Source organism: Pinus tabuliformis, chromosome 6 (genome assembly GCF_031772625.1).
Source record: "Pinus tabuliformis cultivar Carrire ecotype Pingquan chromosome 6, CPIR1, whole genome shotgun sequence".
In the NCBI taxonomy this organism is placed as follows: domain Eukaryota; kingdom Viridiplantae; phylum Streptophyta; class Pinopsida; order Pinales; family Pinaceae; genus Pinus; species Pinus tabuliformis.
In genome coordinates, this window is record NC_142292.1 from 56,763,681 (window position 1) to 56,790,788 (window position 27,108).

Genomic DNA, 27,108 nt, shown 5'->3' on the forward strand with positions numbered 1-27,108 from the left:
TAAAAGCGGCAACAGCCGAATGTACATTCATTGTATCGATGACATGGCTGTGCGTACGCATATGTAAATACAGTCAGGTTAATGTTTGAAGGGTTAATCGTTGAATCGTTTTCTCAGAACATAGTTTTAAGTTAATACAAAGACCTATTCACAGTCACGACGTGTGTATACCTCTTGCATTGATTTGATAGCTGATCGGTTATAGCCAGTGTACCCTTAGGACGCGGACGGGCCTTGCGTTCTTCGATTGGTATACTGTTCATTTGTTTTGTTACATTTCGGTTATCACATGTTCGCACAGTATTTATAGTGGATTCGATTTATATAGCATATGGTTTGCATCACAGTTACGATTACATCGCTTTCGATTTACACAGCCTATGGTTTGCATAGCAGTTACATAGCTTTCGATTTCCATAGCCTTTGATTTTCATTGCATGTATATGGTGTGCGCTTATGAATGGTTTATGGTTATGTTGAATGGTTAGCACTAGGATCTGGAAGGGAGTCTTGTAAGGGATTCAATCCCTGTGTGACTTATAGAGACATTATCATAAACTCTGTTTTGTTTCACAGTTCATTTATGTTCTCTTTATATAGTTTGATAGTGTAAATATCTTTGCATGCTGTGTGTGTTTACCAAACAAGGGTTTTCTGGGTGATATCTCTGTAAGGAGGTTAAAATCATTGTTACAGTCATACACAGTACTTAGGTTCATGGTTTGATTTGATAGATGCATCTCATAACAAGCACTGTAATCAAGCATATCAGTAGGGTAATCTAGGTGTGTGAATGATAGGCTACATATTCCGGTCTTCCGTAAACAAGCCTTGTAACCTACATCATAATCACTTGGCCAGAGATTCTTTATGTCTATATATTTTAGACCACGCCTCTAAGCTTATGCACCTCGGTCGATATTAAATATAGAGTCTAGTCTAGTACCCTAGCTGGAACCACTACATTTTGGCGCCGTTGCCGGGGAGGCGTACGTAAAGGATTCAAACAAAAAGAAAAAAATTTCAATACACAAAAACAAACAAAAACACAGTTAGAAATCATGTTAATTTATGCCTAGACTTAGGGACAATCAAGGGAGATTTGTAAGAACCCCCCACCATCTCAAAACTAACCCATCATCATCAGGAGCAGACTCTCCAGGGAATACAACACCATCTGAGGAGGATATTCAAACATTGGCAGAAAGATTTTATTCAGGACAACACATTACTCTTGCTGAGAGGGAAACTCTATTTGCACATAAATCACAGCAACAACCCTTTCCTAAATCTTCTACACAAGGGAAAAGTAGTACCATTACCAAGCAATCTTCCTTTCTCTCTTTTCCACCAAGAGACACCAAGAGACCAATTAGAATGGCTGAGGAGGGATCTGGATCAGTTCCCCATCAAGAGGAGGAGGAATCAACTTTTAAATTCCCTATACAAGAACCACAGGAGGATGAGGAGATCAAAATGAAAAATATACCCCCATCCGTGCTACCCAATTTCTATGGTATGGCTTCAGAGGATCCGGACTCATTCTTATTCGAGTTTGACATTGTATGTCGAACTTATGGCTATACGGATGATGCTCATAGACTTAGATTGCTTCCAGCCACATTAAAGGCAGCAGCCTTGAAATTGTTTATGGGGCTAGGTGAGCATGCCATAGTAGATTGGGATGGCATGAGGAGAATATTTCTGAGGAAATATCAGCCTTATTGCAGATCCAAAGACTCTAAAGATGACATCTTTAGAATGAGTCAGCAGGAGGATGAAACCTTAGAAGAATATCTAGAACGGTTTGTCTATAACTTGCAAAAATCTAAACACCGAACAATGCCTCCTGATCTAGTCCGCACAATATTCTTGAAAGGTATCCGGGAAGAATACATGGATGATCTCAACTTAATGGGCAAAGGTGACATCTCTGCCTTACCCTTTGAAGAAATAGCTGAACTGTGTGAAAAATATTCAAGAAGTAAAGCCAAAATGGGAAAGAGAACCTTGTCATCTAGGGTCACAAAAACTGCCTCTGCTAGTGTCACCCGGGCTGAAATTGGTAATCTTTTAGAAGAGTTCAAAACAGATTTGTTGAGCACTCTAGGAAACCAAATTGATACCTTAAAAGCCAAAAAGAAACAGGAGGAAGAAGACAATATCATGGCTATTTTCTGCCCCAAGTGTCGCAAGAAACATGCATTAAAAGACTGCCCTCTAGAGAATATCCAAGTATGTGCTTTCTGTACTGAGCATCATGATATGTTTAACTGTCCTAAAGTTAAAATTTTGCAGAACTGTAACATGGCAGCTAGCACAAAGATGGAGAACGTGTACTACATGGGTGCAAAGCGACCATGGTAGCCAAGGCAAGCACCCCAAGGTATGTTTCCTAATCAAAATATGCAATTTCCTATGAATGATCAGATGTATGCACAAAACTCATGGAATATACCTATGCCATGGCAGCATAGAAACCAACAACAAAATCAATGGAGACCGTCTCAACAGTATTCCCAATCCTACCATCCATATCCTCAATCATACCCACCTTACTCACAGTCATATCAGCAGTACCAACAGCCATATCCATCACATTCACAGCCATATCAGCAGCACCCTCAGCAAGTTGTTTATCAGCCCCAACCTGCTCAACAAACACTGCCTGCTCCTCCACAAATAAATGTACCACAACTTCAATTTCCAACTAACCCACAATCTCCCAGACCCACACAAATACCTGCTCAAACTGTCCCAAATCCGAACAATAGAGCAGAGAGGCCAGCCTATAATGTAGAGGAAGGAACCTCCTACTCCACACTGCCTTTGCAAAACATTAATCTGAGGTCTGGTAGGGTGCTTCAAAAGGATTCTCCAATAACAGATCAGCAAGAAGAAAACTTAGAAAAAGAAAATGAAATGACAACTCAAACAAAACCAAGCAGTGAAACTAAGGACAAACAGATGCAATCACTGCACCCACCTTTTCCAGACCGTTTGGTCCAAGTAAAACCACCACTGACTCCACCACAATTTGATGTCTTGGATAAACTTAAAAATGTCTACATAAAAATCCCTTTGCTGCAAGCTATAAAGGACATTCCTATCTACACCAAAGCCATCAAAGACATGTGTCTCAAGAAACCTGCTAGAAAGAGGATTGATCCTCAGACCATTCATGTTTTAGGAAATTTAGCAGGCCTTATGACCAATACCATCTCCATGGAGAAGTATGTTGATCCGGGCATTCCAAAAGTGACCACCATCATTAACAACATACGGATTCCAAACACTTTGATAGATCTAGGAGCCGCAATCAATGTCATGACCCTTGAAACCATGAGAACACTCCAGCTTATGAATTTGCAACATACCACGATTGTTCTTGAACTAGCTGATAGGTCCAAAGTCATTCCTGAGGGGATTTTGGAAGATATCATTGTCTCACTGGACTCTTGGGAGTATCCAGTGGATTTCCTAGTCCTTCAACCCAAATCCAATCTAGGAGGACATCCTATCATTCTAGGTAGACCATGGTTAGCGACTGCTGATGCATTTATTGGATGCCGATCAGGTAACATGATTATCTCTAGAGGGACCGAAAGAAAACAACTCACCCTCTATCCATCGGCACAATCACCTGCAGTAACACATAACTTGTGGCTTGATGATAAATTTAATGACAAAGAGGAAGTACAATCTGTTTTTAGCATTGACCAGATCTATGATTTCCACGAAGACAATAATGATTTGGTAGAACTATTTCTTTCTCAACCTGATGTATCTGAAAATTTGAGAAATGAACAATATAATGCTGCAGATGTACTTATGGCTCAAAACTTTCAAGAAACATGCACTATCCACTCCTTGCAATCTACATTTCATGACATCTTTCCAGTTCAATCCATCACCAATACACAGAGTCAAGTCATAGAGATCAGTCCAGGGAAAACTTTGAACATAGGCAACCACCTAGACTCATCTCAACAAGAGAAATTGATTAGACTCTTGACGAAGTACCAAAAAGCCTTCGCTTGGGATTACACTGACATGCATGGGATTCACCCCGACACATGCACTCACCACATCTACACAGATAGCACCATTAAACCGGTGAGGCAACCACAAAGAAGAATGAACCCCATGCTCCAAGACATTGTCAGAGAGGAGTTGCAAAAACTTTTGAGAGTCAACTTTATATATCCTATTTCTGACAGTCAGTGGGTATCCCCATTGGTTATTGTGCCCAAGAAAAATGGCAAGTGGCGCATCTGTGTTGATTACAGACAGCTGAACAAAGCAACGCTCAAAGACTACTTCCCACTGCCATTCATTGATCAAGTGTTAGACACCCTAGCCGGCAAATCATCATTTTCCTTTCTTGACGGTTTCAGTGGCTACAACCAGATCCGGATTGCCTCTGAAGACCAGGACAAAACCACCTTCACCTGTCCTTGGGGCACCTATGCCTACAATGTTTTTCCATTTGGACTTTGTAACGCTCCAGCTACATTTCAGCGAGCTGTGTTAGCTATTTTTGCTGATTTGATTCATGATTGTGTTGAAGTGTATACGGATGATTTTTCAGTATATGGCAATTCTTTTGAACATGCATTAGAAAATCTAGAGAGAGTTTTGAAAAGGTGTATTGAAGCTAACCTGTCCCTCAGCAACGAAAAGTGCTTCATGATGTTAAATGAAGGGATAGTGTTGGGCCATTATATCTCTTTTCAAGGCATCCAGGTTGACCCAGCCAAGATCCAGATTATTGCCGATTTGCCTATTCCACAGAATCAGAGAGAGGTAAGAAGTTTTCTTGGGTATGCTAGTTATTACCGCAGATTCATTGAACATTTTAGCAAGATAGCCTTACCTTTGTTTAAACTTCTAGCCAAAGATGTACTTTTAAATTGGACTGAGAACTGCCAACATGCATTTGAACAACTCAAAAAGAAACTATCTACCGCACCAGTCCTGAGAGGGCCTAATTGGAGTTTACCATTTCATATTTTTACCGATGCATCTGACACTGCAATAGGTGCATCCTTAAGCCAAAAAGAAGAATCTTGTACATATGCAATTTATTTCATTAGTAAAAATCTCACACCTGCCGAGCTAAACTATACAGTTACAGAAAAGGAAACACTTGCCATCATTTATGCTGTGAATAAATTCCGCCATTACATAACTGGTTATGAAGTCTTTGTACATACTGATCATTCTGCCATTCGACATCTCATGAATAAACCAATAACTAGTGGCAGAGTTACCAGATGGTTACTATTGTTACAGGAATTTAACATCACAGTGTTAGATAGACCAGGCAAAGAAAACCAGGTGGCAGATTTTCTGTCTAGACTGCAAAATCCAGGTGAGATTGTTCCTGTTGAGGATTCTTTTCCGGATGAGAACTTATTTGCAATTTCCATAGTAACTCCTTGGTTTGCTGATTTAGCTAATTACTTGTCTACAGGTAGAACACCTCCACATTTCACTGCAAAGGAAAGGAAAAGACTGATCAAACAAAGTGCTAGATATTCATGGCTTAATGGCGATCTCTTTTACACTGGTTTTGATATGATCATTAGGAGATGTGTACGAAATGATGAGGTAATTGACATTTTAAAATCTTGCCATGATGAACCATGTGGTGGGCATTTTGCAGCGAAGCGGACAGCCTTCAAATTTCTTACTCTTGGATACTACTGGCCATCCATTTTCAAGGATGCCAAGAAGTATGTAAAGAGTTGTGACAGCTGCCAAAGAATGGGCAGACCAACAGCTACCGATCAGATGCCCCTTCAGCCCCAAGTTCACTTAGAACCATTTGATAAGTGGGCTCTGGACTTCATAGGACCTATCAACCCAGCCTCTAATGGTAAGAAGTACATCCTAGTATGTACTGATTACGTCACAAAGTGGGCAGAAGCAAAAGCACTGGTAAGAGCAACCGAACACACAGTAGTCAATTTCCTTTTTGAGGAGATCTTTGTGAGGTATGGAGTGCCAAGAGAAATTGTCACTGATCAAGGTACTCAATTCACCTCAAAGCTCATGAAGGACATCACAGACAAGTACCAAATAAAGCATAGGAAAAGTACCCCCTACCATCCACAGGCCAATGGGCAGGTGGAATCAACCAACAAGACTTTGGAGGGGATCATTACCAAAACTGTTGCAATGAACCGGAAAAACTGGGAAGAAAAGCTCAAAGAGGCACTCTGGGCTTACCGGATTACTTGAAAAGATACCACCGGATTTACACCATACCAATTGGTGTACGGTAAGGATGTCATGCTTCCTATTGAATTCCAAATTCACACTTTTAAATTAGCTGCAGATTTACTAATTGATTTGGATCAAGCACAAAAAGAGAGAATCCAGCAGTTGAACCAGCTGGATGAGATGAGGTAGCAAGCAGAACAAACCACCATCCTCATGCAAAAGCACAGGAAGCAATGGCATGATTCACACATTAATAAGAAGCACTTCAAGGAAGGTGACTGGGCTCTGCTTTTTGATTCAAAATTCAAGGATCATAAAGCTAAGTTCACCACCCATTGGATGGGCCCCTATGAAATTGTTCAGGCTTATGACAATGGTTCAGTAAAGCTCCAAACTATTGATGGCGAAGGTCATTCCTTCACAGTCAACTGTCATCGCCTGAAGCTGTACAACAAGCCCATCAGCAAGCAAGATTTTCTCCATACACTATCTCAGCAAGAAGAGGTTGAGATACTGCAGCCCTCAGCTGCAGTATCACTGCCTTAGTTTCATTTCCTTTCAATTTCAAAACCAAAAAGAAAAATAAAAAGAAAAAAAACAAAAATAATAAAAATAAAACAAAAACTAAAAAAAATAATAATGGGTTAGATGTGAAAACCAGTATCTGGCACAATCTAACCCCGAATTCCTACCCGAAAACCAATTTATTGGCGGGTATGAATTCTCTTTCTTTTGTTCATTGTTTCATTTCTCAGTTGAATCATGACTTGAGGACAAGTCAAACTTTAAGTCGGGGAGAGAGGCATCTGTTCTGTTACTTTTATCTCTCCCTTGTAAATTCTTCAGATTTCTTATTCTATATTTCACTGTAAATTTCCAACAACAGCTTGTTACCAGCAGTAATTCCAGACTTTAACAAATAAGCTGTTCTGTCATGATTTTATTTCAGAGGGACCTGTTTAAGATTTTCAGAAGGGACCTGTTAAAGTAATTGACACCTGTTAAGACATTCCAACCAGCAGTAATGGGACCTGTTTAAAACATTCAGTTGGGACCTGTTAAAAAAAAAAGTTTTTGACACCAAAGGCTACTTCAACAGACTTCCACCAAGCTTTTACAAGGATTTGGGCACCAACACTTCAGCAAATGGCAAGCTCAGTGAACCTGTAACAATACAAAGAGCTGCATGAACATCTTCAGTTTTCTCAAAGGACCTGTTACATTCAGTTTTCTCAAGGGACCTGTACATTCAAATTTTCTTAAGGGACCTATTACATCTTCAGTTCTCTAAGGGACCTGTACATTCAAATTTTTCAAAGGGACCTGTTACATCTTCAAAATTTTTTCTCAAAAGACCTGTGCATTCAATCTCCCTCAGAGGACCTGTCAAAAAGAACAATCAAAAAGGATTAGCAACTCAGCATGTCAAATGATCAACAAAGGAGTAATGTATTTCTGTTCTTAAACATTTAATTTCCTAGATTGGTTTTTAATGTAACTTTGGTGACTATAAGCTGTTGTAATTGATTTCAAGGACACCTATATACATCAATCTATCACCCTTATCCCACCAATTCTCATCATTCCCCTACATTAACCTATTCATATCCCTAAAACCCATTACCAACACATCCACCTTGTCATATACCCTACAGGCATACCAACATTCTCTATACGACCGAATACTAATTGAAAAGGGCACGTGGTGAGCTGTGTATTTTTAAATACAAAGGATGAGATAGATGTGGAAGCGGCCTATATATATATTTCACTCCATACAGTCAAATCATAATAAGCGGCCTATATATATTTTACTCCACACACAGCCGAATCATAACTTCGCCACCCAGCATTATAGCCCAGCACTATGGGTACGCTCTCAGCGTTCTTGTGGTAACATGCATGCAAGCGTACAACACTCTGTTTTTTTAAATGAATGATTACATTGTGAAGTGAGTACAGGGTTATTTCACCATCCTTTCCACCCTCGATTCCCATAACTTCCAAGGTGAGAATCAGAAGCAAGGAGCGCGAGGAGATTATTATCATTTGGGTGGAGTTATAAAGTGAAAATCTGAAGCAAGGAGCGCCGAGGAGAGTATCACCGTTTGGGGTCGGTTTACACAGTGAAACCAGTGAACGCCGAAAAGGGAAAGCATCACCATTCTATTTCTAACTCCCATCACAATCATATCGACCGGCCAAGCACCATATTGAAGACTGAAGGAAGCGATATATACCAGGTAACCAACTCGACATTTCTGTGTTTAAATTTTAAAGAGTATAGACAAAGAAGGGTTAGAGGCACAACCCTCTGCCATCACCATGACTAATAGGGTTGAACCCAGTATATTCGACAGCTCACAATACCACGAGGATTGCATTGAGATTCTTAGAGAAACACAGTGGTTACCTTTTCTGGAAAAATTCCATGGGAGTAATGAGGAAATCACCAAGCAATTTGCCTTCACCTTTAATGGAGAAAAGGCCCTAATAGGCAACTTCTCCTTCAGAATCTCAGAGGATACTATAGCTCAGGCAATTGGAATTAGTCCTGAAGGAGAGAAGTACTTTAAAACCAAACAATTTAAGGAGAAATCATGGACACAGTTCATGTCCAGATCTAGAGTTTCCTCAGTAAACTGGAAGAAGGGTGTTCCAAGAAGCTGGTTAGTTCATCCTTGGGATGAAATGGTTTACATTCTTCAAAAGTTCATAACCTGTGAAGGTAGGTATAGTATTGTTTATCTATACCACATCAAGCTACTCCTCCATTTAAAGAAACAATGTGTAATCAGTGTGCCATATTTTCTGCTGCAAAGTTTAACAAAGATGGCCAAAACTATCCAGAAGCAAGAGGGGAATGAAGACAAAAGCCTGTACCATTTTGGCCTAATTAAAATCCTCATGGAACATGAGTTGCAGAAGCGAGGGAAGCCATGGAAAGAATTCTTAGCTGTCAATCAAATCAGAGATGAGGAGGAAAAAGAGGAAGTGCAAGAAGATTCAGGGTTTATGAAGGACATTGATGAGGAAATTCCAGTGTCCAAAGCCAGCAGATCACCTCTACCTGTGGGCAGTATAAGGACCAGGAACATGCAAAAAGAGGATGCCAAGAGGGCTGAGAAAGACAAAATTTTTACCACCTACTCACGAAGAACAAGGAGGACACCAAAAACTCAGTTGCAAGAAGACCAGTTTGAATCTCATGCACCTGCACAAATGGATGTTGAGAGTGGTGACCATTCACTACCAGCACCAGAAGTTGACATGGAGGTAGAGAGCCGTAACAAACAGGAAAAATGTTCACCACCTCCCACCAAAAGACAAAAGAAATTAGAAAAACAAATTGAAGAATTGAAGGAAGAGCTCATGGAAGCTAACATGTTGGAAAAAGTTATTAAAAGGGAAAATGAAATGCTCAGGGCGCAAAGCAAAGAAACACAGAAAACAAATGAAAAGCTAAAGGAAAGAATCAGTGAGTTGGAGACTGAGCAAACTGAGATTTCCAACTGGGCCACTAAGTGGTACAATCAGAAGAAGGCTCTTAAAGAAAAATATAAAAAGTTAAAGCAGGAGCTCAAGGGACAGAAAGATCACCAGGTGAAGAAGAATGTAGATACCTTGCTCAAGGCAGCAGAGATCCATGCAGGGACAAAGTTCAAGGGGAGTACTTCTGGGGTAGCATGAGGACATGCTAAGTCCTTAAGTCGGGGAGAGATGTTGGTATCATCCCAAGACCCTTTTTCCTTCCTAAAAACATATCATTTATCCATACATTTTCATCATATATCCCTCAAAATCCTTGAATATTGATTATTAATCGTTTTATAGTTATTAAATTGCATAGAAATTAATTTAGGGGTTTTATGTTCAAGAATTGGAAGTTTTTGATGACATGGTTATAGGAAGTACCCACATCCTGTAATGAGCTTATTGTTTGACATGTTGCGCAACAGATGAGCTAGAATGAAAGGCATGGGCGAAAAGCAGAATGTCCAAGCATGGACAAACACCTATCTCCCAGCCAAATCGAACCTCCTATGTATGCGGTCAACTCAAGTCAAAGCAGGGCACTCTGGCAGATAAAAGCAGCAACAGCATCGTTCCATTTTCATTTTAGTTTTTGTTCTTTTTGAAACACTTAGCATGGAAACATTTTGAAAAGGCTTATGTAATAAAAGCGGCAACAGCCGAATGTACATTCATTGTATTGATGACATGGCTGTGCGTACGCATATGTAAATACAGTCAGGTTAATGTTTGAAGGTTAATCGTTGAATCGTTTTCTCAGAACAGAGTTTTAAGTTAATACAAAGACCTATTCACAGTCACGACGTGTGTATACCTCTTGCATTGATTTGATAGCTGATCGGTTATAGCCAGTGTACCCTTAGGACGCGGACGGGCCCTGCGTTCTTCGATTGGTATACTGTTCATTTGTTTTGTTACATTTCGGTTATCACATGTTCGCACAGTATTTATAGTGGATTCGATTTATATAGCATATGGTTTGCATCACAGTTACGATTACATCGCTTTCGATTTACACAGCCTATGGTTTGCATAGCAGTTACATAGCTTTCGATTTCCATAGCCTTTGATTTTCATTACATGTATATGGTATGCGCTTATGAATGGTTTATGGTTATGTTGAATGGTCAGCACTAGGATCTGGAAGGGAGTCTTGTAAGGGATTCGATCCCTGTGTGACTTATAGAGACATTATCATAAACTCTGTTTTGTTTCACAGTTCATTTATGTTCTCTTTATATAGTTTGATAGTGTAAATATCTTTGCATGCTGTGTGTGTTTACCAAACAAGGGTTTTCTGGGTGATATCTCTGTAAGGAGGTTAAAATCATTGTTACAGTCATACACAGTACTTAGGTTCATGGTTTGATTTGATAGATGCATCTCATAACAAGCACTGTAATCAAGCATATCAGTAGGGTAATCTAGGTGTGTGAATGATAGGCTACATATTCCGGTCTTCCGTAAACAAGCCTTGTAACCTACATCATAATCACTTGGCCAGAGATTCTTTATGTCTATATATTTTAGACCACGCCTCTAAGCTTACGCACCTCGGTCGATATTAAATATAGAGTCTAGTCTAGTACCCTAGCTGGAACCACTACATAGAATATTTAAGTTTAAAACCTCTTTAAGAGAAAATTATGTCATAGTATTGCCTGTGAAATAAGATGCATTGTCAAACATGAGGGCAGTTGGTAGGCCAAATCTGGTAATAATAAACTAATCAATAAATTCAATGATGTTTTCAGAATTGGCTACCTTAAGTGGAATCACTTCCACCCATTTTGTGAAGTAATCAGCTGTTGTAACGATATATCTATGCTTCTTTGAAGAGTGAGGAATGATCTCACCTATTATGTCCAGTCCACATTGTTCAAATGGTTGTTCAATGTTGACCGACTACAATGGTAATGCAGGTTTCCTTTGTCTTCAAACAACTGTTTGACAAATTTTACATTTCCTTACATATTCGTGTGCATCTTTGAATAAGGTTGTCCAATAATAGCCAACATGTAGGATTTTTATGTCTAGCTAGTCCATCATGGAGTTCCTGCAAAACCTTTTCTGCCCCAGATTTTTCAACGCATCTAAGAAAAACATAATCATAATTTTTTATAAACAACACATCATTGATGATTTCATATTTCTTAGCTTTTATCCTCAAAGCCCTTTTTTTTGTAATTAAGTTGCATAGGGGCATATCCATTTTTCAAGTAAAAGATGATATCAGCGTATTTAGATTCAATATCGTTGAGACTTACCTCAAATATTTGTATATCATCACCTGAATCTTGTAGTGCTGGTAAATTGGATGCTCCTACTAACATTCTGCAACAACCTTGACCTTTAACAATTTTAGCTAGTCTAATCTCAATGTCATATTCTTGTAGTGTTGTTACCCAATTTTCTCTTTTCCCACCCACCTCTCTTTGCATCAGTAAATTTCTTACTGTTGGGAATGAGACTGTTACTTTAGTGTGAGTCTTGAGAAGGAAGGGTCTGAAATGTTTTATTGATTTGAAAACAACAAAAGCTTGTTTTTCAATGTCTGAGTAATTTAATTCAACCCCCTGCAAATTGGAGCTAAAAAAAGAAATCGGTGCTTCGATTTTGTCATCATTGACCTGTGTGAGTATAGCTTCATATGATGTCTCGGAAGCAAAGGTATATAAAATGAAATGATTAGAAAAATTTAGAGTTGCTAAAGAGGGAGCATTTATGATTGCTTGTTTAATTAGATTAAAAGCTTCATGCTCGTTATGTCCCCATTTAAAAACATAATTTTTCTTAATCATAGATTGGAGAGGTAAAACAATTCGTGAAAAGTCAGGGACAAATCTTTTGACAAAATTTATCTGACCTAGGAAAGATTGCATGGATTTTTTGTTATGAGGTAAAGGGATTTCAGAAATTTCTCTTATCCTATCGGGATCAATAAGAATTCCTTCTTTGGATACGATAAATCCAAGGATATTTCCTTCACTCAAAGCAAAGAAAGATTTCTTAGGATTGAGAGAAATTCCATACCTCTGACAACACTCAAAGATTTGTTTTAAATCCTTTAAATGATTACTGCACTTTTTCGAATACACAGTTATGTCATCTAAATAAATTACCACTGATTTGTTCACCAAACCTTTGAAAGCTATGTCCATGGCTCTCTGAAATGTTGCACCAGCATTGATTAACCCAAATGACATCTTTTGATAGGCATAGGTGCCCCATTTGGTTCAAAATGTGGTCTTTAGCCAGTCATCTGGATGTACTAGAATCTGATTATAACCTGAAAATCCATCCAGAAAAGACATCAATTCTGAGCCTACAACTGATTGCAGTATCTGTTCCATAGGAGGTAATGGGAAGTTGTCCTTCTGACAAGCTTTGTTAAGATTGCGAAAGTCTATACCTTTTTGAATATCACCATTCTTTTTCCTGATTGGGACAAGGTTAGAAACCCACCTTGAATGCCTTACAAGAAAAATCATTTTGGCTTTGAGAAGCTTATTCAATTCAGATTTGATCTGATTTTCTAAATTCGGATGAATCTTTCTCAACTTATGTTGCACGAGCTTTTCATCGGATATCATGGGAATGGTATGTTGAATGATGGAAGTATAATATGTCTAGATCCTCATAGTTCCAAGCAAAAACATTTTTGTATTTCTTTAACAACTGAACAAAGGATGATCTTTCATCTAGTGTAAGATCGAGTCCTAGATTAATATTTTGAGGTTTAAGGTCAGTTCCAAGCTTAACTAATTCAAATCTCAAAGTTTAACTTTGAAGTTTTGAGTTAGTGGGTTTCTTGAACCTGTCCTTAAGATCATATAAGTCTTCCAGCTTAACCACAGGTTTAGGCATGGAATTTGCAGTCATTTCTTGCTTAAGTTGTCTTTCATGTTGATCTTCATCTATTATTTGGTCGTCGTAAGAGCCTTCAGATGTTAGAAAACTTATGATATCCGGATCATTATTAAAGACTCACCAATTGGTGATATTGTCGGGAATAGAAGGCCTAAAAATCAATTCAATAGAAAAGTGATTGGGGCTATAATCTCCTGGTGGAATGAGCTTGGATGCGACATAGCCAAAAGATCGACACTTGCATTTTGGAGTCTTGGGATAAGGGAAATGTTAAATGCTGTAAAATGAGAGGTGAGGTGATTGATAATGTTTCAAGTGTCCAGAGAGACATTGTATAGTATTCCTTACCTACTTAATTACAATTTCCGAATCTCCAAACACTTAAAGATATTTGATATCAAGGCTGATAGCTTTATACAGCCCTTGAACTAATGCTTCATATTTGACAGTGTTATTTGTGCATTTGAATTCAAGTTTGCATGCTAACATAGTTTTTTCCCCTTCTGGGCTAACTAATATGCATCTTGCTCCAGCTCCATCGTTATATCTAGATCCATGAAAATATAATTTCCAAAATAAAGACTTTACTACAAGTCTATCTACAAAATTTATACATTTAGAAGAATTTATTTGAGAAAAAAATTCAACTTGTGATATAACATAAATTTCCAAGAAGGGTGAAGTATTTGCATTAAAATTGCCTAGAAATGATTCAACTGAATAATTTCCAATGATATTGTTGTTGTATGCGATGGGTTCATTTTCTCCCTCCAATTTTGTGACGATATACTTTTGATGTTTCTCTCGGTCAACCCTTATTTGATTCGGCTTACCATTATAGGGAAACCACATGTGGGACCAGTTGGTTGCGAAATAGCCATGAAGCTTTTCTGAGTAGTCTTTGCTAAGGATTAAGTTGTAGAGCTCTGGGATATCAACCACAAGGATGTCAATGATTTGACATACTTTCGAGTTTGATGAGAGCCGAATAGTGACTTGATTGAGTTCCCATATAACTTCGACTTGAGCTCGATCTAACTGCACAATGCAAACAACAGATTTTTGGGGCTCCACATTCAATTTCGCACAAACTGTTCTTAGTAGAATGTGGGATGAAGCTCCAGAATCAACTAAACAATTATGTAGATTTTTATTGAAAACTTCAAAAGTCAAAAGAAATGGAGGAGTATGGGTTTTGGATCTTCCTCCTATTAGAGTGATATCAATTAAATTGATTTTATCTAATGAGGTAGTAAGAGGCCTTCCCATTTCTTGAGCACCTGTGAGATTACATCAATGGGAAGAGGAGAAGTAGGGACTGCTTTTAGTTCTTTGAGAAATAGCTTTTGTTGATGTTTTAACTTGTTAAGCTCATGAAATGTAATATTCGTCCCAGTCTTTTTCATATCTTCAACAATGTTGTATTCCATTTAATCAGAGACTAGCAGGGTTTTAGCTGAAGGTGTAGAATTTGATTGAGGAGGAGTGGTTTTGGGGGAAGATTTCTTACCTATTACTTTATCTTTGGGAGCTAGAGTTGATGCTATCTGCTTTGGATTTGTTTGTGGCAAATCTACAGTGCTTCTACTCCTGGTTGCGACAAGCAATGCTTCTTGTGCTTCTTCATTAGGTAGGATAAAATCCCACATTCCTTGTAATCCAAGTATTTCTTCATCATCGGTTTGTTCTTCATCTGTTGAGATTTCCTCTTCCTCTACATTTGATTCAAAATTTGATATGGTGCTTGGAGGCTTAGGATCAGAGGAAGGGTTTCTTTTGTAAGGTTTGTAAGATTTCCTTGAGGAAGTCTCAGCTACCTGTTTTTTGATGTCAACCATTTCATTGGACATGGTTTTTAGGACCTTTTGCAATCCTTCAAGATCAAAAGGATCTTTAGGTTCTTTTTTCTTGGATTCGTTCATAAAAGTTACCTTCTTGGATTTTCGTTCTTCTAATACATTATTTTTCTCTTAAACTAAAATGCAATTTTCTACAACTATGGCTTCTTTCATGTTTTCTGCCAAAGTTGGTTTGGAAACCCTATCGACAAAAATAACTGTGTTTGAGGGAAGAGCAGAAATGTACCATTCATTTTGGACTTCATCACTGGGCTTGGATGCCATTGGGATTTTATTCAATAACTTATTAAAACGTGAATTGAAGTCCTTAATTGGTTCTCTAGGTTCAACTTTCAAGTTAGAGAGATCATTGAGAAGAGTAGATGTGGATCAGTCATCTCCAAACTTGGTTAAGAACTGCTCCTGAAAGGCATCCCAACTATTAATGGAACCAGATGGTAATGAAAAATACCATGATCATGCTAATCCTTGCAAAGTATAAGGGGATAATCTTACAACTGCATCTTCTTCTACCACTGCATTCAGATTTATGGAAAACATAAAATTGTTTATGTGTTCTTTGGCAGAGAGACCATCATCAGGGTTAAATTTTGGCAACCATTTCATTGGATGCGTAGGTAATGGGTGTAATGGTCCTGCCATTCGAACAACTCCTGGATTTTTCCATGGTCTTTGAGCCATAATGGGTATATGTGTAGAGGAAGATGTTCCAATAGTTGAAGGTGATTGGGTAGAGGAGGTTTGTTCTCCAGTACCAATGTAAACCACGGTTTGGAGTTGTGAGTTGGATGATTGATTTTGTGATGAAGTGGATGGAATGAATGAGGGTGTTTCAGGTGATGATGAGAGAACCTCATTATGAGCTTTAGACTGTGTTTTATTAGTTTTCCTTCAGTTTGGTAAAGGGAATTCAAATGGGGGGAACCCAAATTTTTCACTCTATGATCTAGTTAACCTTTGAGAGGAAGGAAACTGAGAAGAAACACTAGCTTGAGATAACTCAGATTCTTCTTGAGATATTGAAATCCCCTGTAGTTTATGGATTAAAGACTGCACTTCAAGAGTTTCTATAGAATAATATTGATCTGATTTCTTTGGGATCTCAGTAGTGGATTATAAGGATTTCTTTACAACTTCTCGCCTAGGATTTGGGGATTTAGAATGTGACCGAGAAGTTGGAGGTGATGGTGAGGGAGTTTTACTCTTAGAATGGCTTAATGATTTAGGTTTTCTTGCCATACATAGTTAGGCCCTCCTAGCGCAAAAATGTTGAAGCCTCGAAAATCATTGCAACAACATGGGGGAAAACCACCCGGTCCAGACCTTGAAAGCAGCTCCTTTTCTGTTTGGTATAGTGGCTCCGACTGGGGATAATGGGACCAGTTTCCCAGAAAATATTTGATAGTGATGGTGGGATGATATATGATGTAACAGGAAATGATTAAGCTAAGTGTAATCTAATCTAACTTCTAAACACATGCATATATCCTATTTTAACACTATTTAACTATAAGTATACCCGAGAATCAAATACGATATGCGATCTACAATGATGTCTTACAACAATTGGTAATAGAGATCATTCAACTGCAACAAGAAATTAAATCATTTAAAAATAATCGTTTTAGATAAATAGTTAGACAAAATAATTGAGAAAATATATTGCATATAAAATTGTTCATGTATTCACAACGGAATCAAAGCTAGCATCATACAAAAGTGAAATAATGCTAAAACTATAATTCAGACTTTCATACATAAAATAATTAAAAGAATAAGTATTGCTTGATACATAAATAAAACATAATCATAAGATAAAAGTACCATATATGATAAGTCTTGCTCATGTGCTTCAACAATATTGACCCAATTTCAATCAATCCAACACATTCTAAGAGTACAAAAGTGCATTTCAGTAGAGCATGCTAGATATTTAAAGAAAATAGATCCTGTTCCATTCATTTCATCAAAACCTCCTCAAAAGTATAGAAGTGCAATGTTTTGAAAAGTGTTTTTGATAAAATTTCTGGGCCCCTCTCTAAATGCATGAGAGGGGTTTAAATACTAAACTATATGTCTTAAAATAGATTATTACAAAAATAACTGATGAGGTTTCAAACAACCTTCCTCAGAATATGCAAAAATAAAACTAAAAGAAAAATAAATTAATGACTAGCTCCCTTGAACTTGATCTCTAAGGTCGCAAATATCAGTCATTGGCTTGAGCTGAGGTGGTTAGTTGATTAAAGATTTTAATTACCCAACAAATAAGGCATCTATTAATGCTGGCACCATCTTTTGTGTAGATGTTGTTAAGCATTTTAGAGTCATCCATTGGTTGTGTGGTTTCACTAAAAATTGCCAGTATGCCTCCCAATTCAACTGTTTAACTGTTTGATTGACTCCTCCTTTTCTTGCATTGTCTATTTCCATTGCTGCTCTAGCTGTTTGGCATTAGGAAGAAATCCTAGTACACATTCCTTGACTAGATTGGTGCCATGAAGATTCTTGTTAATGGATTCTATTATGCTATTTGTTGCTATCGTTGTTGCCCTTTCCGCCTGTTTCAACCGAGAATCCCAATCTGTGAACATACTATCTTTATGAGACTCTTCCAGCTTTGGTAGGTTAACCTTCCTCCCATCCTCTGATTCTTGCCAAGTGATAAAATGAGAAACGCTTTTGTGGATTTCATCATACTCAAGCCTCATATCAACAACTTGGTTTGTTAATTTATCACTGGTCTCGCAATAAAGATTTATCTGTGAGATTTTCTGGCAAAATACTTCCTTTTGCTACATTAGTAAGGAATTGAGGCTGAGTGCTTCCTTGATGAATTCATCGATTTGCGGATTGTCTTTAAGTTTATCTATCATGGCTTGTATCTGCAAATCCTTTTTTGCTAAGCTGGCTTGATGTTGTATTCTCATATGTTCAAATTCCTTTTGGAGCTGGGCTACTTGTAATTCTGCTTGCTGATTAGATTTTTCTTGGGCTAATTGTTGTTCTAGCAGCATAATTCTCTGTTCCTTTTCCTTGAGCAGCATTTGGACCTCTATTGCCTTGTCAATAGTTGTTGTGGCATAGGCTCCTATGAATTGCGACAACTTTGTGAGATTCTCAGATGGGTCGATAGGTGAGTCCTTCCATACGATGTCCATTGGTTCATTTTCCGGAGTCGTAACAGCTACATCATCCAGTTTTCTTTTCTTCCTTTGTCTCTTGACTACATCTTTGTGGGTAGGGCTATATAATACATCTAGAGGAGGTATTTCTTCAATTCTTAAAACAATTTTTGAAGTAGGAGTAGCAGGAATGATCTCAACGTCTTCTTGAGTGCCCGTAGCTCTTTCCTCTGTTGTTTCTAGATTCGACTTATGCTGGGTTTGCTTGGGAGTTTGCATTCCAGATGTTTTCTCAGGGTTTGTATATGTGTGGAGCTTTTTGTTGAATTGTTCCCATTCTTGTTCGAGGTCAATGACTGGAGCTTTACCTGACTGAGTTGAAGTAGAAGCAACTTCTGCTTGTTTCTTTGCTTTGGCCTGCTCAGCCGTCTCCTCTGTACTTTGAGCTGTGTCTTTTTCAGATTCTTTATTGGTGTTTCCTCCCCCATTTTGAGATTGTCACTCTGAGTGCTCTGACTCATGCGTATATCTCTCTTGGGTTTCTTCTTTAGAGTTTTCTTTGGAGCTGCCCTCCAAGCTTACACTGAGAGTTGGCTTCCTTATTGGTTCAATCTGCAGTAAGTCCAATGGGACCTTTAATAATATATTTTTTCCTGTACACATGGAAATCCTTAACATCTTCTGGGATCAAAAGTAGTGATGCCATATGCAAAACTTGTGAAAATGTTTCTGCCTGTAGGAAGAGGTCATCAAAGGTGTCCTCTTCGTGGGTGAACTGTTTTACTTTTACTGTAGTAGTAAATTCCTTAATAGTGCCATTTTGGTCGTACTGCCTTCCCAGAATTGTATCTAATTTTAGAGACTTGATAACCTCTGCTTCTTTTAATGCATGTCCATAATCGTGTAGTGAAAAAGCACCACATTGTAATGGGAATGTAGGCCAAATGGCCTTCTTTTGCTCTTTCATTCCTCTGCTCATTCCACCTTCCCCTGTTGTTTGGTAGGCTATTTCTATGGCCATTAGTTTGTCGGGGACATAATATGGGAGGACATGCGGTGAATCAATGCTCCCAAAGACTCTGATGTAGGTGAATGTTTCTTCCCCAAACCATCTGGCTACTGGCAAGATATCTACTTCGGCTTCTTTAGAAAACCTAGGGGCGATCCTGTTATATACTTCTTTATGAATGGGTAGCATAACCCCTTGACAAATGTTATAAAAATGGGGGTGGAATTGAGATTCCCACAAAATCTTATGGTATTTATGGATGGGAAGTGGGTTCTGTACAATCCACTTCCATCCCATATTGGGAAATTGAGAACAAAAACAGATTGCATCCATAACAAAAGCACTCATGAAAAAAGGGGAATAAAACCTTAAAGAGGAACTTCTTTTCCTTCTTTATTCTATAATGGCCTTTGACAAATTATTTGATAAAATTTAAGCCCAATTCATTATTGTTGCATTCATTGCTGCATCTACTAGCGGGAACCAATCCATGGAAAACTTGGTGCTATCGGGTCTACCGAATAACCTACATATCAATGCTGCTGCGAAACTATTAGGGGGAGAAATGGATGCCATTGAGTACATAATAGTTTTATCTCGCTTGAGCTTGCCTTCGCTTGACTTCCAGGTCTGCATGACGTCTAATGGGTCCTCATTTTCCTTGGCGAATTGCTCAAGGAACTGTTTGTTGAAGAACTTTTGTGGCTTAGGTAACTGGTACATTAGTCGTAGGTTGTCTGCTGAGAAAGACCCCATGACCTCTTGCATGTGATTCTTGAAGGTTTTGTCTATGATGTCTACCTCGTTAATTACCCATTTGACCATATCCATGTATGGCATTATCTTTGGTCTCGCCAGTATGCGGTGCAGGAACAAGCATGTTGTTTCGAAATAGGAGGCGTCAAATGACTCTTGAGAATTTGTCGTGGCTTTAGTTACCAGTGACCTAGGTTTCTCTTCTTCTAACAAGTTGTACATGGCCTCCCATGTTGAATTTCCTCTGTCTCTATTGCATGTGGTATCAGAGAGAAGCAACACTATTTCTGATTTCTCAGATGCAGTTCCCTTCCCCTTCTTCACCATTGTTTCTAACGATGTTCTCTGCAGAGTTTTCCTGAAATGGAGCAAAATGGAAATTATCAGATAAACACGAGTGAGGATGACAGTGAGAATAAATGATATAATTAACCCCAAAAAGGTGACAAGATAGGAGCTATTATTCAGAACGCAAAAGAAAATATATCGTGTCACGTCGAGCTGTTGTTTAACATAAATGCATTAAACTCATTAAATAACCACTAAGGCTCCTTATCATTTCTTTTATTAATCATTAAATTACCGCATTGCAAACAAAAGGGAAAAACTTTAAGGTGACGATTTCTAACTGCGAGAATGTCGATTTTGCAATTGTGATGCAATATCATAAATCACATTATCGCATATTTGATTGTGCGCTTTCTCAAAGTTCATAAGAATTCTGCGGGATGCGAAATAAGCGGGATATCCTTTACCATTTGGAGCATAGTTTCCCTGAAGGAGTAATCACTTCATAGAGTGCTTTTCACTACGTGGTAGACTTAACTTACACTTTATAGCATTTACTTTTATCGGGTCCAGGCTTTATCGCATTTCGGAAGCTCGCGCAGTTCATAAGATTGGACCTTTAAGTAAATTGACGTGATGTGATGAGGTTGACTTGTTCTATTGCAATATCGCATCTTGCATGTTATGACATGTTTTGCGAGTTGCGTCCTTTGTGAATGCCAATATGCGATTGCGATAAGTGCTTCATTTATAAAAAATGCCTTAACTCTTACTTTTGAATGAAAAGTCTAATGATGTCTAAGTTAAAAGTAGTGATTCATTCTATCGTAGATCGTGGATTTCGTTTGTTAATTACTTCTTCAATGCACTTGGTATAACGGTATGCGAAAAGGTGAGAATCGCTAATTTTTAGAGGGTTTTGACTCGATATCTTGATTTATTTCTAAAAGTTCAAAGGAAAGTGCCTAAGTGTTAAACTTATCTTGGAGGGTTTTTTTTATTAAGGGTCCCTATTTATTAATTAACACATTAACCATTAGACTAATAAATGGGGGGTTGTTGAGTAGCACAACAGGTTTGTAGAAGTACAGTGATTAGTGATCAATGATCAATGATTTGATAGTGTAGTGGTTAGATTAAGCAGAGTTGTGCAGTGGTTAGATTGAGCAGCGTTGTATAGTGTGATCGGTAATGTGCATTGACCAACAATGTAGTTGCTGGACTTGAGAGGTTATACACCTTGAGCAAGTGAAACATTATTGTTGGAAACTAGATCACTACTTGGGGGGGGTGAATCAGTAGTGAGAGTACATATAAACTTTTTCTCAAATTATTAATATTTTTACTATGCACAAATTGAAACACAAAACCATAGATCAGAGCATCAAAATATACATACAACCATAACATCATTAACACAATGGACACAAATATGTCTGGTGGAGAACCCTTCATCAGGAAAAAAACCACCCTGTTGTTGTTGCACTGTCAAACAATTCTTTGCATAGAGATATACATGGCTACTATCAAATGGAGTATGTTTCTCATGCATATCTATGGACTACTTGTCGTTGAAGGCCACCACGATCAATGATCCTCGCTTGCTTACTCCTGAACTATCAACGACTGTAAAGACTCTGATCTGCTAGAAGCCACCACGACCAACGAGCCTCGCTTAGTTTCTGCTGAAATATCCAACCACCATTGGATTCATAAATCTGCTCACTAATATTGATTTTTCCTTAGTCACCCAACTCTCCTCCTCTATGTGGTTCTCATTTCAAAATATTCAGACGGGAACTGAGAACTGCTCAACATAAGCACTAGAAAAACATAGCATAAAAGCACAAATACAAATCCAAAACTCCAAATACTTCACAAGCATCAATACAATCACCAAACGCTACTCTAAACCACACTTCATCTTCTCACACACTACACCAATCTGATGGTTGAAACATACTTCAACTCACTGCTGCTACAAATGCAAACTGATTCAGAAAGATTACAATAAACAACTCACAAGGCTTGCATACTCTTCTCCAACCTCACTCTCTCTACACACACACAACTCATCCAACCAAAATATCATTGAGCTCTCTCCAATATAAATATGAAATAAGGTTCTCAACTCAATAATTACCAAGAACTAATGAGCTCAAAAATCTTGTTCATACCCTTGATTTGGTCTTGATTCATCTCACTGACTTTATCAAACCACTAACTCCATTATCCTTTTGATATTTTTAAATTTAATCATCTTTTGGAGGTCCCACAAACTTTTCTGACCATAAACCGAAAAGTTTCGATCAAGAATGTCGCCACAACATAAAAATTAGTTAATCAACGTGAGGAATGTAGAGAAAAAAACTTGTGAAATGGCTTTGTCGGAGGCATAGGCCTGCTTGAAATTGACTGGAAGTTACAATCTATCCCTTGGGCATGTTTAAATGACTGGAGCTTTTCAGTCACTTGATGACCCATCCTCCATGTGGTTGGGGAAAAAGCTAAGTTAAAACATTAGTCCTTCAGCCAAGAACCTCTACCACCTATTGGATCATCTTCTTCAACTCTTGAACACACCTCCAAGCCTCTGTGTCAAGTCTGCAACTAATGAAATAGGCCAAGAGCAAGTCAATGACATGCAAGATATATTATGCGAACTTTAGCACAAAGACCAACACCTCCATCTCCTCAAGAAGCAACCACAACATCCCGAACACTTGTAGTAATATCTCTAACTCCTGTAGCAACATCTCCAAGATCCTACAGCAACAACTACCTCCATATTGGTAGAGGCACCTCAACACATGTATCCATAACTCAACACATGTAGCATCATATCCAATGCCTCCAACCCATAAAGAAGCATATGTGACACTTGTAGCAACACTTCAACCTCCTGTCGTAGTAACATCTCTAATCAACACAGCATGCCAACCTCAATCCAATCACATAAGGAATCAATCTCTACTCAGCCTCGAAATCACCTGCACTAGGTCTAGTCATAAGTATGTTGACATCAATGCTAACTAACACGACCATCAGTCCAATCATCCATCTCACATGCATATGCAGCACCATGAACCTATTGACATCTACGCCAACATTACAATGCCAACAAACACCCCCTTTGGCATTGATGTCAACCTCAATACAACATGTGAGGTTGACTCAACAATCCAAAATATCTCCCCCTTTGACATCAATAGCAAAGGGTCATACTAACACTCAAGTACAATGCCAATAATGTGCTAGATGAGAGAAGTAATCCCCCTGTCATTCTCAACACCATGCAGATGCAAACCAAGAAGTATCTCCTGAAAAATAAGCATGTGAAACAAGGAAACCAGTTGCCAACACCACTAGGGAATGCCCTGCCAACTTTGAAGACTAAACATTCTCCCCTTAAGAATGTAATGGAGCTGCAATCATACACTCTGTCTGTTGAAGCAACACATCTACCAGTTGCAATAAGCTTCCTTTCCAAGTGCAAGAGACTACTACTCAAGGACCATGACTTGAACTGACTTTGGACATGATATACAATACAATATAATACTTCACGGAGAAAATACATGGTTGTGACAAATACACAGGACTAACATATGAATCATTTATGAACTCTCCTATTACCAACCATGACTCTATGAACCCAAGTTTACATCATGCACCCAATATGTGGGGCCGCATCAAAGATATAAAAGATGAAACATGATTTGGACTCCCATTGAACCATACATAGCTCAAGACATAGTAGACACCATGGGTCTCTCCATGAGAAATACACCCAAAAGATGACACAATGAGAATACATGGCTTTTACATATGCACATAAATGTGCTCTCATCTATACATGCCCAAAAATGAAATAACATGATTACATGGCAAGTGCATCAAAACATATGGCCTCCATGAGCAATGATATACTTTGGCAACGTGTAGCAACTACAAGAGAGGGACTAACAACATCATATGCTAGTGCTTGGCCACTCAACACATTTGCCATCACCATCCCATCAATGTTGATCCTGCAGCAAGATCATAGAAACCACTAGAAACCACCACCATACTCCACATGTGCATCAACAATAAATTCATAGTAGCAACAACATGAAAATATATCATAGATGCAACAACAAATACATCCTCATCATATAAAGCATCCAAGAGGCTCATCAATAAACACATATCCTCATCATGAGCAACAACAATCTCTCCAAACATAATCAGCCATATGAATCAACATGACTCAACCAAATGAATGTCCAACACATCATAAGCAACATCATATTCATCCATCTAAAATATATCAGCAACATACATGATTCATCTAGAAGTAAAAACATAAGCAATGAGGTACATAAATTCTAGATGATCCAACTAGCAAAATGTGACAGTAGAAAAATCATCCTACATAAAACAATGTCAACATTCTGCAAATCCATTAGGAAGCACATATGCTCCCCCTTAACGCGTGATCCTCCATCAAACCTTGACCATGTGCATAAGACAACCATGTGGCTACCATACCTCCAATAATATTACAAGATATCGACATGCAATTGCTCAAAAAACCATCAGTAACAATATAGCTGAAAAATAATCAATGAATGTTGCAACAAGGCTAATATACATGTCTTTTCCACTCATATACAATAAATACATTAGCTGCAAAAATAATGAGTGAAAAGAAATAAACAAAAAAAATCAAGCCTTGAAAAACATAGATTCCCCTAAGCATGATATACCTCAAATGAAGTGACTAAAACAAGCTACCAACACTCCCCCTGAGATCATGCTAGTCTCATGCATATTGTTGCAATCAAGTAGATCTAACATGAAAGAATGGACTGCAGTAGGAACTGATATCATCTACTCTGAATTTGATGAGGAAGAGTACTCTCTTGGTATCTTCTTACTTTTCACTCTTCCCTTCAACACATACACATTATCTGGTGTCTTGACTCCCTTGGCAATCACTCTCTTTGATCCTTCCTTCTGGATGATGCAACCTTTGGAGTTGAAAACCACTTCTTTTCCTCCATCAACCATTTGGCTCACACTCAAGATATTATTATTTAGGCCTTCAATGAGCCAAACATCTTCTGCATTTGTCCTCTTCTCACCAAGATTGGCTTTATCGCTTCCCAACACTCTAGCAGTTTCACTACCTTCAAACACAACACGACCATCCTTGGTTTTATTGAGAAAATGAAATTTTCTCCTATCTCCTGACATATGGTGTGAGCATACACTATCTATATACCACATATCATCCACATCATGAGAACAAAGTACAATGCCACATCTTCCTAGTTGCTTCTCTTTCTTCCATGTGTTTCTTGGTTGCACATTTTCCCTTAACTGCTGCTTTTGAACAAATGGCCTCAATGAACTAGGCATCTTACAATCCTTGGCCATGTGCCCAAAATTATGGCACACATAACACTCTATATGACCAAGATATGTAGCCAATGGATCTGAACTTTTGTTTCCCATACTTGACCTCCATCTTTTCACACTAGATCTACAATCAATGGTTTTATGCCCAAACACGTTACAAGCAAAACAATGACCATTGAAAGAACTTGTATACCTGAACGTAGGTCCTCCTCTTGGTTCATTATACTACTACATGGATTAGTGCGTTCTCCTCCTACAATTAGTTGCCACATAACCAAAATCGTGCAATTGAAGCACTCAAACTCGCCCATCAAGGGGGAAAGGAGTTTTGACTTCTACTCCAACCATAGGAGAAAATGATATTCTAGGTGTAAAAGCTCCTTTTGGTTTTCTATTTGTTGTTTCTTTTGGATCATATTCTTTGCTGCAGACTTCTTTGGTTTTGTTTTTTCATTCTTTCCTACATGCAAACTTGTCTCGCCCTTTTGAAAATTGTTCCCAAATTTGCTCACTAGTATGGTGCTCTTCACTTTCTCCAACTACTGGTTCTTTTCCTCAAGCTCCTTTCTCAATTTGTCAATCACACCTTCAAGCGCTTCAACATAATCCTTCCTATATTTTTGTTGCTGCAATTGACCTCTTATAATCTTTTTTATTCTGACAGTTGCGCTCTCAAGGTAGTAATTTCTTCCTTGAGATTTTTCTCCTTTTGATCACAATCCTGCAATTTCTTCTTATGCTCCTTGCATACATTTGTTAGTCTACCAATTTCACTAGAAAATTATTCAATAATAACCATGGAAGATTCATATTGAGCCTTAAGAAGCATATAATTGTGATCATCATCTCTATTACTAACCAAATATGAATCATTGTCATTACCGCTATCATAAATATAACTCAAAAGTATGTCATTACAACTTATACCTTTAGATTTGTTGTCCTTATTCACAGTTGGTTCAAGTGGATCTTCTTTCTTCTTTTTGTTTCTCTTCTCAATCTCTTCATCATTGTTGTTGTTGCTGACTCCATA